This window comes from Salvelinus sp. IW2-2015, linkage group LG21 (assembly GCF_002910315.2).
Source record: "Salvelinus sp. IW2-2015 linkage group LG21, ASM291031v2, whole genome shotgun sequence".
NCBI lineage: Eukaryota > Metazoa > Chordata > Actinopteri > Salmoniformes > Salmonidae > Salvelinus > Salvelinus sp. IW2-2015.
The window spans coordinates 3628565-3643268 of NC_036861.1; the positions used below are offsets into that span (position 1 = coordinate 3628565).

Consider the following 14704-nt stretch of genomic DNA (forward strand, 5'->3'; position numbering starts at 1 on the left):
CTATTTTCAGGTCTCTCCAGAGATGTTCGATCGGGTTCAAGTTCGGGCTCTGGCTGGGCCACTCAAGGACATTGAGACTTGTCCCGAAGCCACTCCTGCGTTGTCTTGGCTGTGTGCTTCGGGTCGTTGTCCTGTTGGAAGGTGAACATTCACCTCAGTCTGAAGTCCTGAGCGCTCTGGAGCAGGTTTTAATCAAGGATCTCTCTGTACTTTTCTCCGTTCATCTTTCCCTCAATCCTGACTACTCTTCTAGTCCCTGCCGCTGGAAAACACCCCCACATCACGATGCTGCCACCACCATGCTTCACCGTAGGGATGGTGCCAGGTTTCCTCCAGATGTGACGCTTGGCATTCAGGCCAAAGAGTTGAATCTTGGTGTCATCAGACCAGAGAATCTTGTTTCTCATGGTCAGAGTCTTTAGGTGCCTTTTGGCAAACTCCAAGTGGGCTGTCATGTGCCTTTTACTGAGGAGTGGCTTCCGCCTGGCCATTCTATCATAAAGCACTGATTGGTGTAGTGCTGCAGAGTTGGTTGTCCTTCTGGAAGCTTGTCCCATCTCCACAGAATAATTCTAGAGCTCTGTGAGAGTGARCATCGGGTTCTTGGTCACCTCCCTGACCAAGGCCCTTCTCCCTTACCTTTATATAGACGTGTGTGTGTTTCCAAATCATGTCCAATCAATTGAATTTCCCACAGGTGGACTCCAATCAAGTTGTAYAAACATCTCAAGMATGATCAATGGAAACAGGATGCACCTGAGCTCAATTTTGAGTCTCATAGCAGAGTGTCTGAATACTTATGTAAATAAGCTATTTCTGTTTAAATGTTGTACAACTTTGTTAAATTCTAATAACCRGTAATRGCTTTGTCATTATGGGGTATTGTGTGTAGACTGCTAAGGATTTAGGTAATTCTCCCACTTCCCTATTTTATTATCAGGTGACCCCACATGGGGTCACAAACCCTAGTTTGGGAACCGCTGCATTCTGTCTTTATTCTGCATGGATAATTGAAGAGAACTGTGTAGTGGGCGAATGTGTAGCATTAATGTAATGCGCAAACTTGTAGCATTAATGTAATGAACACATTTCCAGGAGTAATAAAATAACTTTCAGTTTGAATGTAACCAAGCTCACAGGTATCTCTATACTGATTTTAAGATCTTTGTCAGATCTCCATTATCTGTTGAATAATGTCACAAATCCGTTTGCTATTCAGAAATGCTGTCTGACGTCTTCAAAGGGCTGCAGTGAGGTCAGGAGTGTGAAAGGGTGTTTATCACCTCAAAGGAAGGTAGTAAACACGGTCAAAAGCATTACACACACACACACACACACACACACATATGAACACGGTCAAGATAATCTCCTCCACACACACACACACACACACACACACACACACACACACACNCCACACACACACACACACACACACACACACACACACACACACTCAAAAACCAATCAGATCCAAACCATCACGCGTTCAGGTTTGTGAACAGCTTCACTTAACCCAAACAAATCTATTTTCTAGACAAGGTTGGCTTGGTTCAATCAACAACAGATAATGAATTCAAATACTCCTGAATAATTGCCTGGGGAAATTGAGTCTTCCTCCTATTCCGCTATTCCTACAGCAATACTGTGAGTGGCATTACCTGTGAAAGACATTATTTGTTGCATAATTGAATTGRAATCCACGGGATAGTTGATGGATAGGTAATGATCTCACACAGCTATACCATCTGGAGAAAAAGAAAATAGAAAAATGAATCGAGGCCATGTCCCTATTCAATGATTTTAGTGAGTGTATTCCATTGGCATAGTGGCTCAATACCTGTTGCTGTGAAACGAAGCCTGGGTATCTTTGCTACATCATAAACTGTACCATGAAGAGTCACATCGGAGTCCTTTATGAAGGCTACTATAACGCTTTCCCAGTGACCCAGTCCCTCATAATTATCAATGATTAATGGATCCTCATAAAAGCCGGATATCAACCTGGTTCAGCTTCTCCCCTTGACGCCATTGTTACCTTGGCATCATTGTTACCTTGGCCTTTGATGCCATTGGCTCCCGTTTGAATGGGCAGATGATTATTGCCTCTAGCCCCGCCTCCAAGTGCCCCCTGCCAGTGTTCCTTCCTACAGTTTCCATCCCCAATAAGTGCTCATTGTGTAACAAGCAGCGACTGCCTTCCGGAGACCTCCATTCTGTGTCAAGCCTCTGACGTGGCCATATGGACTGTAGAGTGTCGATTGAGTTCCGGCCAACCTCCATTTTGTGTCATGCTCAAAGCTGTGTCATGCCTCCGATCGCCTTCRGTAAGTGGCCAATGTAAAGAGTGTCAACAGTGTTTCTCGCCAARCTCCATTCTGTGAGGGTTCTCTTTTGAGAGCCAATAACAACGTGTTGACACCATTCCAGACACCTCCGTTACAGGTCAAGCCTGTAGACCTCTGTCTGTTCTCCATCGAGCTCTGATTATAACTGGTGTCATCTGCGCTCCGCAAACTTCCATTGTGTGCCAAGCCTGTAAGACCCCTAATCATCTGTTGAATACTGCGGGGATTTAGTCAATAGAAGGTAATTGGCACTTTGAATGCAGAACCTGCACTCCAACAATTACTCCCAGAAAACAATGACACAACCAAAGCTAAGGCTGACCAGGAAGAGTGTATTTAAGAGTGTATTAAAATAAAAAATATTTCACATTTATTTAACCAGGTAGGCCAGTTGAGAACAAGTTCTCATTTACAACTGCGACCTGGCCAAGATAAAGCAAAGCAGTGTGCCAAAAACAACAACAGAGTTACACATAAACAAATGTACAGTCAATAACACAATAGAAAAATCTATGTACAGTGTGTGCAAATGTAGAAGAGTAGGGAATTAAGGCAATATAGAGGCGAAATTATTACAATTTAGCATTAACACTGGAGTGATAGATGTGCAAGTAGAGATACTGGGGTGCAAAATAGTCAGAGGATAAGTAACAYTATGGGGATGAGGTAGTTGGGTGTGCTATTTACAGATGGGCTGTGTACAGGTACAGTGATCGGTACGCTGTTCTAACAGCTGATGCTTAGAGAGGGAGAGATAAGACTCCAGCTTCAGTGATAAGTGTTGGCTTTGGGGGTGACCAGTGAGATATACCTGCTGGAGCGCGTGCTACGGGTGGGTGTTGCTATGGTGACCACTGAGCTGAGATAAGGCGGGGCTTTACCTAGCGTAGACTTATCAATAACCTGAAGCCAGTGGGTTTGTTTGGTGACGAATATGTAGTGAGGGCCAGCCAACGAGAGCATACAGGTCGCAGTGGTGGGTAGTATATGGGGCTTTGGTGACAAGACGGATGGCACTGTGATAGACTACACCCAATTTGCAGAGTAGAGTGTTGGAGGCTATTTTATAAATGAAATCGCCGAAGTCAAGGATCGGTAGGATAGTCAGTTTTACGACGGTATGTTTGGCAGCATGAGTGAAGGAGGCTTTGTTGCGAAATAGGAGGCCGATTCTAGATTTAATTTTGGATTGGATATGCTTAATGTGAGTCTGGAAGTAGAGTTTACAGTCTAACCAGACACCTAGGTATTTGTAGATGTCCACATATTCTAAGTCAGAAACGTCCAGAGTAGTGATGCTAGTCAGACGGGAGGGTGCGGGCAGCAATCGGTTGAAGAGCATGCACTTAGTTTTACTAGCATTTAAAAGCAGTTGGAGGCCACGGAAGGAGTGCTGTATTGCATTGAAGCTCATCTGGAGGTTTGTTAACACAGTGTCCAAAGAAGGGCCAGAAGTATACAGAATGGTGTCTTCTGCGTAGAGGTGGATCAGAGAATCACCAGCAGCAAGAGCGACATCATTGATGTATACAGAGAAAAGAGTCGGCCCGAGAATTTAACCCTGTGGTACCCCCATAGACTGCCAGAGGTCCGGACAACAGGCCCTCCGATTTGACACACTGAACTCTATCTGAGAAGTAGTTGGTGAACCACGCGAGGCAGTCATTTGAGAAACCAAGGCTGATAAGATAAGAATACGGTGATTGACAGAGTCGAAAAGTCTTGGCCAGGTCGATGAAGATGGCTGCACAGTACCGTCTCTTATCGTTAGTGGTTATGATATCGTTTAGCACCTTGAGTGTGGCTGAGGTGCACCCATGACCAGCTGGGAAACCAGATTGCATAGTGGAGAAGGTACGGTGGGATTCGAAATGGTCGGTGATCTGTTTGATAACTTGGCTTTCGATGATTTTAGAATGGATATAGGTCTGTAACAGTTTGGGTCTAGAGTGTCTCCCCCTTTGAAGAAGGAGGAGCTTTCCAATCCTTAGGGATCTCAGACGATACAAAAGAGAGGTTGAACAGGCTAGTAATTGGGGTTGCAACAATTTTGGCTGARAATTTTAGAAAGAGAGGGTCCAGATTGTCTAGCCCAGCTGATTTGTAGGMCTCCAGATTTRGCAACTCTTTCAGAACATCAGRTGTCTGGATTTGGGTGAAGGAGAAGCGGTGGGGGAACAAAAAAGGTATCAATGGAACAAAAAGGGTAGCTAAAGTCATTAGGTCTCCTTGACTGAGTAACTATTGGTGATATGGATGACCGCAAGGACCAGTGCAATGCAGAAAGGGTGTTCAAGAGATGGTCTCAATTCCCAATGGATGATGTCTTCCTTTCAGCTCAAATGTGTGTATTGAGTGGAGTGTCCTTCATGGTTTTGAAAAGACTGAGTCGTGTTCCCTGTCAAGTGAAAATCCCTTACCTGCACCACTGTCCTGGTGGTGCAGGGATTGTAACCATGGGCTCTATAATACCCATAGTGCAACAGGAGGTCCATGTCTCCTCTTTGTGAAGACAGAACACTGATGACAGGGCAATAATCACACACGTGCATTCATGCACATACACGCAGGCAGACTCTCGCGCGCGCGCAGGAACACACCTGTTCTCGCCCTTCCACCCTGGGCTACTGATGGAGCTTGGGAGATATAATCATAAGAAATTAAAGATACTGTCATTATTGCCRTTACTGTGCTTGTTCCCTTGGAAACAGACGACCCTTTCCCTGCACGAAGGGGCCCCTCCCTCTCTCCCCTTGGCTTGGTCTTTTCAAGGCAGTAGACACTGGCTGTACAGGACAAGAGCCTTCCAAACAGGGCTATGTTTTGAGCTGTACTCAACTAGCGATAATGTGGTATARGCTGTTAACTTGTAAAGGCACTCAAATAACCGTGACCACTTGTTGAGTTTCAACAGCACTTGTAGTGTTGATGWTTATGTGTGTGTACAGTATGCATGTGTGTAGTCCTTTACATCCGTACCTGAATACGGGTTGAAAATGGCTAATAAGAGCCTAAATTTGAGCACAGTGGCTGCACAATAACATGCTATACATGACGTCAGAGCTCTGGCTCTGCGCTTCCCAGCGCTGTATGGGTTTTGACTGGCATCTTACTTCATAACTTAGGTAGTCGTGTTGGCAATAGAACAAGCTTTCAAATCATGCTCACCTGATCCAGATTGCAATTTATAATGGACAGTTTTTTTGGATTGTGTAAACAACAACGGTGATTTGTGTGATGACGAGGATGCGGAGTTGTGTTCCTCAACGGCTACTGTAGGAGAGCTCAAAAAAAGTACCTTAAAGTTGATGACTCTTCTTTTGAAATTGCTTCAAACTGTGCACACTTAATTTTTTTGGTCTTATGTTGCACCTACCCCACATTTCTCCAGGAATAGTCTTCTCATGTTGCTGAATGTATCCAGAGTATTTTCAGATTTCGTCATCAACAAATGCGGCGAAAAATGTACAGTAAATGTAAAATGCACATCAAATCAACAGCGTAATGTTTGGATTCAGTTGTCAGGTGAACGGTTGTGTCCTCACCTRTTGAGCCAATKATTTCCCCATAATCTCCAAACTGTTCTCTTTCAATTGCTACCATGGTTATGCYTKTGCTTTTCATATTACTTCTGTTGGAAACATTTMAATCTAGCCCTATCCATATAGGCCCATTTRCATGAGTGTAAAGGGTTAACTGTCTGTTATGTGTGTGGTCCAGTTACAGAACACATATGAACCCTACAGGGACACAGCTGTGGATGTGAGTGTGTCCATTTGTCTCTCTTGTCTTTCTTGGTGCACAAGAAAAAAGTGACTCTCTCACCCAGCCCAGATCACCCAAGTGTGACTAAACCCCTACCCAAGCCTCCTAAAGCCTCCTTTGAAATCAGATTAAACTCCTTTCCTCTCTCTTCTCTACTCACCACCAGGCACTGAGGAATTCCCCTGAGCAGAAGACTTACTAGCCTCKTCTTAGGGGGAATTACATTTAGGGGGAAAATGTAGCAGTTTCTTCCTCCATTTCCCTCACGAAACCTCTGCTAGCCCCAGCTGAGTCTCCAGTGACTTTAAACTAAGCTGCTRTGAGATTAATCACAGTTCCCACCCTACTAACCTCCACCAGGGCTGTGTTCAGTAGGCACGAAGCGGAAGAAAACATTGTGCAACAGTTTGCCATAATAAACACGACACAGATTTTTCAGTACAGTGGGTGGAGAGGGCGAGCATTGTACWGTATAGGGAGCTAGTTGGTTAACACTGAGCTGGAATTAGGAGCCCTTACTGTACATCTGAATGAGTAATGACAAACCTGACATGACAAATCTAAATCCTTTCACAGTGGCTGCAAACAGAGCATCAAACAGGAAGCTAGTTGGTTTTATTTGTATTTCTTTTAATTAACCTTTAATTAAGTAGGCAAGTCAGTTAAGAACAAATTCTTATTTACGATGACGGCCTACACCGGCCAAACCCGGATGACGCTGGGCCAATTGTGCGCCGCCCTACGGGACTCCCAATCACGGCTGGTTGTGATACAGTCTGGATTCGGGGACCAGGGTGTCTGTAGTGACGCCTCTTGCACTGAGATGCAGTGCCTTAGACCGCTGCGCCACTCGGGAACGCTGTGCAGGAACCCTTACGTCTCTGAATGAGTAATGACATGACGTCATAAACCTGACATGACAAGCCTAAACCCCATTCATGGAGTTCACACTGAATGACATGACACATGTAAGCGCATTCACATCAGTCGATGCTTGATGACCATCACATAAGCAATATTATAGTCAAGCCCACTCGAACACTTCACGACAATGGAGTTGTATAGTATGCCATAACCAGGCTTAGCCTGCCACGAATGGTTATGCCCTACCGTCCATGTTATATGATGCATATTGTATGGGTTGTATGATGCGTATTGTATGGGTTGTATGATGCGTATTGTATGGGTTGTAATGATGCGTATTGTATGGGTTGTATGATGCATATTGTATGGGTTGTATGATGCCTAGGTAAGAGGAAGCTGCAGTAGTTCTGGGTTGTAAAAGCCACGACTGAAGCTATGCTTCGCTCTAACAGACCTACTATTTCAGCTTTATGACCCAAACGCCAAAGAGTTTTATTGCAGATGAAAACTAGGGAAAGCTACATCCCACATACTGATAGAGGGCTTTATTGTTTTATTGTAATTACCCATCGAACAAGCTGCTGAGAAATCTGTTTGGGAGATATCTGATTAAATACATACTGCGGTCCATAAGAGGGAGTAGTATGTCATTTATGTTGATATATTATGTTGTAAAGTAAGACTAGTGGAAATTCATGATTCTCAGTGAGTATGACTTCATCCCACAGTAGATTATAGGTTTTCATTAAGAAGCTGAACATACAGAGTGATATGCATTATGAGTGTTGATGCAGAAAATAGCTGGAGGGAGACTGGATCTCTCCAACATAAATCATTGTTACAACCTTGATCGAGAATTAAAGGCCCCATGCAGTCAAAAACGTGATTTCCTGTTTTTTTATATATATATTTCCACACTATGATGTTGGAATAATACTGTGATATTGTGAAAARGATGATAATGCRCTTGTCGTGTAAGAGCTGTTTGGAAAGAAAAGCGMCTGAAATGTCAGCCTGTTTTGGTGGGATGGATTTTTGGCCTGCCTGGTGAGAACACCAGGCGAAAAATTWGTTAATAGACCAATAKGAAAGAAAGTTCCAAACCTCTCTGCCAATAACAGTTTTCAGTTTTCCCTTCCCCACTCAGACCACTCCCAGACAATCCTAGCAAAATAATTTATTGAGAAATGCACTTTGCGAAAAAGCTATTTTTGATTGTTTTCAAATAGTCCAAAATAATCACAGTAAGGTACTTAATTGTTACCCAGAAGTTATCTGATATTGCGATAGAAAAAGGCTGCATTGGACCTTTTTTAAGTATGATCTGAAAGCACCGATCAGACAGATTTATGCGGWTAACAGACACTTATTAATTCATCTACACTATTACAACCACTAAGATGGCCAAGCCAAATCTATAACCTATCGCTTCTTCTCCACAACAGTTTTGTTTCCCATTTAAAACAGAAAGATTGGAGTTGGCCAGGCTTGAGGGGGAATAAATCACACAACACAATAATGTCTGAATGAATTTATTTCTCCAGTTTTAGAGCTCCTCCACGACGTTACTTAACATGAAGGATGGTTACTCCTTCTGTCATCCACTCAGGCCATGGTTTATACTATATCAGAGAGGAGCAGATTTGGGGAAACATTGTCACCCCTTCCACTTCTGGATCTGTGAGTTTATGATGTTATTATAACCTAACCGCTGACAGCCTTCATCATCATCATCATCATAGTTTTATTATTCCCATCATTATTATCCTTACTTTCATCATAATTATTATTATCACCATCATTTGTGTCGTCATCGTTATTGTTGCTATGGTGATCATAATCGTTGTCGTTATTGTCGTAATGGTCGTGGTTTCGCCGTATTGCAATGCAAATTATTACAGATAATAGGCACTTGAGTCCATAATACGCACCGCACTAAATAAAATATAACCAATTTGGTTCTCTTAGAGTTACTGTATGATTTGAAAAACGATTTTTAGGTCCCATTTAGCTGAGTGCTCTGCATTATTGTGCCTAGTGTTTCAGCGTTTTGGTAGTTTCCTTATTTATGGCTTCTCTGGTTGGTTTATGATGCAAGCAGCATTCTATCAATGTGACTTCCCTCCTATCCCCTCTCTCCTCCACCCACCCTCGGACTATCCATGTCTGGGTCGAGGTTGATTCACTGCCACATCGATTGGAGGTRGTCTCCAGACTCCCTCTCTCCCTGGTGTGGTGACTGACTGTCCTACTCCCCTGTCCTTGACTTCTCCTCAGTCTCTTTGGCGTGACATGGAAGACCTGACAGAGTCGGGTTAGAGGCAGGGCACTCTGCTCTTAAACACCTTCTCTTGTTCGCCTCTCAAGAGCACTTCACACCATAACCGAGAGACACTGAGACACACAGAAGTGACTATCAGGCCTTTAGCTGAAGTTCAATATACTTGTATTTAGAGGCTCACCTCACCATTAGAACCAGCACCTTTGTGCAACTTAAAGGGTGCTTATTGTAAATCAATATAATTATTGCAATTACGCTTGTCATGGTCAAGCTCACCCAATGTTCTAACTAAAAGTACATAGACCAACAACAAAAAACATGCTGCCTCGTACTGGCAGTTTTCAACATCTGTGTTTTCATGTTCCTCATACGCAGCTAACTGTTCTAAACAGTTCATGATCATTAACAGTAGAGTGACTYAGCCGAAGTGACGTTGAACAGCCTGTGGTGAGAGCCGGCAATGGGATGCCTTGCTTGCGATTTCTAAAAATCCCTCGCCCCCCGCAATCGTATTATTTTGACACATATTCTGACACATACTTCATCATCAAGTCAATGCGCTGATGTCTACATATCTTGATCACTTATTCCAGATCCCAAACACATTCCCATTCTCGAATCCATCTCAATCCTCATTCCACAGCCGTGAATGACAGAAACGAACGTATTTTGAATTGCAACCATTCGCCATGACATGAGCATGGTTTGATTTGAGTCAGGAACAACGGCAGGGAAAGAGACATTATCATTCAGGGAATAATCCCTTGTTCTGCTGCCGGAGGGGTATTTGAAGATGTAATAAGTATTTATTGTAAAATCCACATTACACTGTGGCCCCTCCATAATTCATGGTGCCCTCAGTGTGAAATAATTAGATCACAGTGAGACCCTTCATTAAAAGTCAACATGACATTTTCTCTCTGCTCTTCTAATGCCGTTTTCACCGGCTCACTTACTTCTCCTTTTCCATTAGAAAGCAAAGCCTTTTGAAACCTCACCAAGTCGTACAWAGTCTTGCTATCTTTTTGACGCCGTTATTTCTGTTCCAGCTACAGCCTAAAAGTGATGTTTACCGTTGTTAAAGGGATAGATCACCCAAATTAAAGATATTGCATGTTGATTTCCTTACCCTGTAAGCAGTCTATGGACAAGGTTTGACATCAATCCATGCTTTGGTTAAGTTTCCCTGGCACTGTTTCCAAATGCTCAAAATTATAATATTGGTACCGTGACTCCCATCCGAGTCACAGTACAGATATAAACATTTTTCGCGCATCATGTTCAAGTGACTTTGTTGAGCTTCACAACCAATTTGAGATGCTTTCGGAGGGTTTGGACATGTTGCACAAAACATGCTAATAACGCTACCAGGACTAATAACGCTACCAGGACTAATAACGCTACCAGGACTAATAACGCTACCAGGACTAATAACGCTACCGGGACTAATAACGCTACAGGACTAATAACGCTACCGGAACCTAATAACGCTACCTGGACTCATAATGCTTAACCTAGGACTAATAACGCTACCAGGACTAAAACGCTACCCCTAGACTACATAAGCTACAGGAGCCTAATAAGCTACCGAGGACTAATAACGCACCAGGACTAATACGCTAGCCCAGGACTAATACCCGCTAACTAGGACTAATAAACGCACAGCAATGTCGACTAATAACGCACCCTAATCGCTAAGGATAATAACGCTACCATGGACTAATAACGCTGACAAACCAACCGGACTAATACGCCTACTAATACACGCACGACTAAGAACACATATAACGCTACAGATAATCGTACGAACTAATACCGCTAACAGGACTAAATAACGCTACCAGGAACTAATAACGTTCCAGGACTAATCAACGCTCCAGGACCTAATAACGCTCGAGACTAATAACGCTACCAGGACTAATACTACCGAACTAAAAAAGCACAGGACTAATTAACGCTACCCAGACTAATAACGCTAACCAGGACTATTAACGCTACCTAGGACTACAAACGCTACCGGAACTAATAACGCTACAGGACTAATAACGCAACAGCTAAACCCTGAGACAATAACGCTAACTCCGGACTATAACGCTACCAGGACTAATAACGCACCTAGGACTAATAACGCTACCAGGACTAATACGCTAACCTACTGACTAATAACGGCTACCAGGACTAATAACGTACCAGGACAATAACGCTACCTAGCGACTAATAACGCTCACAGGATCCTAATAACGCTACCTAGACTAATAACGCTACCAGGACTAATAACGCTACCAGGACTAATAACGCTACCAGGATGGGATTTGTGCCACAAATCATTAGCATTTGGAAACAGTGCCAGGGAAATAAACCCAAAGCATGGCTTGCTGTCATACCTTGTCCATAGACTGCTTACAGGGTAAGGAAACCAATGTGACATTTTGTAATTTGCTTGAACTATCCCTTTAACTGTACTTCTTGTTCTGATCCAAGTGCAGTCCTGCAAATCCACCACTTTGTCCACATTGCTCCTGATCCAGGAACTGTATAGTGATTCACAGCCATTGAGAGTTTCACTGATCCAAGATCAGCCATTGCATGCTCAGCTCATCCTTTCTCATAGAACCGTGAAACCCTGATTAATAAGGTCCTGCTATTAGATTTTAATCGTCACTCAATACAGTCCCACTGTATTTACAAGTCTACAAAGTGGATCCCATTAACCTATMGCAACAGTGCAGTTGCATTAAGGCTTGTCTGTTCTTTAGGCCCCTAATGAAACTGTTGCTCCAACATGGCGGTGGTGATGGAGCAGTGGTGAAGCCCTAAGTGCTCCTTTCGGCCTGTAGGAGAACAGTGGGTCTAGTTTCACCYGCAGATATCCCCTCTAATAAGGACACTAGGGCCTGAATCCATGGACACGCAGCCGTAACSTCTTCCATCTTCAGCCTTCCGCCCTTTGACCTTTCTCTTTCAACCACTAGCGWGGAAAGTGGCCCCTTCCAGAAACTCTAATAAAGAAACAATCACTTCAGGGCAGGTTATAGGTTGGGTCAAGTTTTTAGCTGAACTGCAATGTTCCCTATTGTTCAGAATGACCCAATTTCTTCTGGAGCAGCAGGTTCCTCTAAAGTGGTCCTAAAAATACATACAATAAAGGCACTTCTCAGAGCAGTGTGGGAGCACTGAAATAGAATAGACGTCGACTGAACTGCTGCGAGACTTTAGCTTGTCTAGTGGGTCTCATTATTATGGACGTTTTCAATGCCGCAGAGAGACCGTAGTTCACCTCTTCCTTCCCTCCGCATTTATTAGAGATTACAGACCGCTGTACATCTCTCTGACTGCCGGGGCCTGACAGTGCACTGTCTTCCTTCTCGGCCTCACAGCAAGTTGTGCCACGCAAATTAGAATTGTCTACCTACTGTATATCGTTACGTGCCGTGATTCAGAAACCAAATAATTGCGAATGGGGGATAGAATTTGAGCGATCATTTTAATTGCGTGTTGGTTTGTTGCGACCATACTCACTGTTGACTCGCTTATAGCACTCTGTGGCGTCATGTGGCAGCTCGTAACGATCTATCGGAGTAAATGGATGCTTCAGACCATTTGCCGGCTGTACTGCAGACTTATGGCAGTTAGTTATTAATCATTTGGATTTACGGCGTGACGGCTGTGGTAATACGAGTTATGGGTTGTGGTCTCGCGGGGGTATTGACTGGTCTGGACAAGCCGGTATGTCAGGGGTGAGATGGGCCGGGGTTGTTGATATTAATTTGGCCATCGTTAATGTTGATGTGAACGTGAGACGTTTGGCCTTGATGCTTACTGTGTTTCAGCCAGATCAGACTTCCTGAATAAATGTAGGCCCAGCCGATACTCCYCTAGGCTGGTTTCGTTGGTCAGTAGGCCTATATGTTGGTTTGAAAGCTAAAAGAAGCTTAGCTTTGAGTGGGCACATTGCACCCTTCTACTTAGAATTTAGTGAAAATTGCTACTACAGAAACTGTGATAATGATGTAAAAAAAAGTCTTTAGTACATTGCTACCCACCCTCTCACCGTCTGCTACTATAATGTAGCCAACATGTTGATATTGAGTAATTGGGTCATGAAAAGGTCAAACAATTACTAGTGGTAGCTGTTAACTGCGGTGCATCTCTGAACATCAATACTATTGAACGTCAATGCTATTCATTTAGTATAGAGCTAACAGCACAGAAGGCAATTGAGTTTGGTTGGGCCTGTGAGAGCCAGGGATATAGAGATATGTACTGAACGAAAGTATAAATGCAACAATTTTACTGAGTTACAGATCATAAGGAAATCAGTCAATTGAAATTCATTAGGCCCTAATCTATGGATTTCACATGACTGGGCAGGGGCGCAGCCATGGGTGGGCCTGTGAGGGCATAGGCCCACCAACTTGGGAGCCAGGCCCAGCCATTCAGAATTCATTTTTCCCAACAAAAGGGATTTATTACAGACAGAAATACTCCTCAGTTTCATCCGCTCTCCGGGCGGCTGGTCTCAGACGATCCCGCAGGTGAAGAAGCCAGATGTGGAGGTCCTGGGCTGGCGTGGTTACACGTGGTTGTGAGGCCGGTTGGGCGTACTGCCAAATTCTCTAAAACGACGTTGGAGGTGGCTTATGGTAGAGCAATTAACATTCAATTCTTTGGCAACTGCTCTGGTGTACATTTCTGCAATCAGCATGCCAATTGCACACTTCCTTAAAACTTGAGACATCTCTGGTGTTGTGTGACAAAACTGCATGTTTCAGAATGGCCTTTTATGGTCCCCTATGTAATGATCATGCTGTTTAATCAGCTTCTTGATATGCCAGACCTATCAGGTGGATGGATTGTCTTGGCAAAGGAGAAATGCTCACTAACAGGGATGTAAACAAATTTGAGGCCAACATTTTAGAGAAATAAGCTTTTTGTGCATATGGAACATTTRTGTAATATTTTTATTTCAGCTCATGAAACATGGGACCAACACTTTACATGTTGAGTTTACATTTTTGTTCAGTAAACTATAGTTTGGAGAGATGGAAAGAGATACAAAAGATATAGCTACAATTCTGAGAGATCTATAGGCTAAAAGACAGCAATCTGTAGCCAAGCTAAAAGACAGAGCCTTCAGAGACTATCTATTATTCAAGCAGCCAATACACTCAGCTCCACCACCACTATTATRCTCCAGTGTCTGAGCTCAGCTCGGTTTCCAATGTGGTGCTAGTGTAGCCACACACTGGGTGTACTCAATGAGGCTGTGAGAATGCCGTGCCGTTGTGTGTGCGCCTGTAAGGCCTGCGAGACAGTGAGGAGGTAGTGGTACAGTACTTTGGCTGCCGTAGGCTGTACAAACCATCTGGAGAGATGATTAGCCAGACCTTGTTTTCCCCCCCCTCTGCTCTTGGTGGTGTCTGTTCTATGTCTTGCAAGACTTCAG

At 43.6% G+C, this 14704-nt stretch overlaps 1 protein-coding gene across 1 annotated transcript in view; it reads left to right on the forward strand.

Moving 5' to 3' along the window:
- Positions 1-14704, forward strand: part of LOC111982249 (protein kinase C alpha type) — a 222442-nt gene that overhangs the window by 67597 nt on the left and 140141 nt on the right. The gene's annotated exons all lie outside the window — the stretch shown is intronic.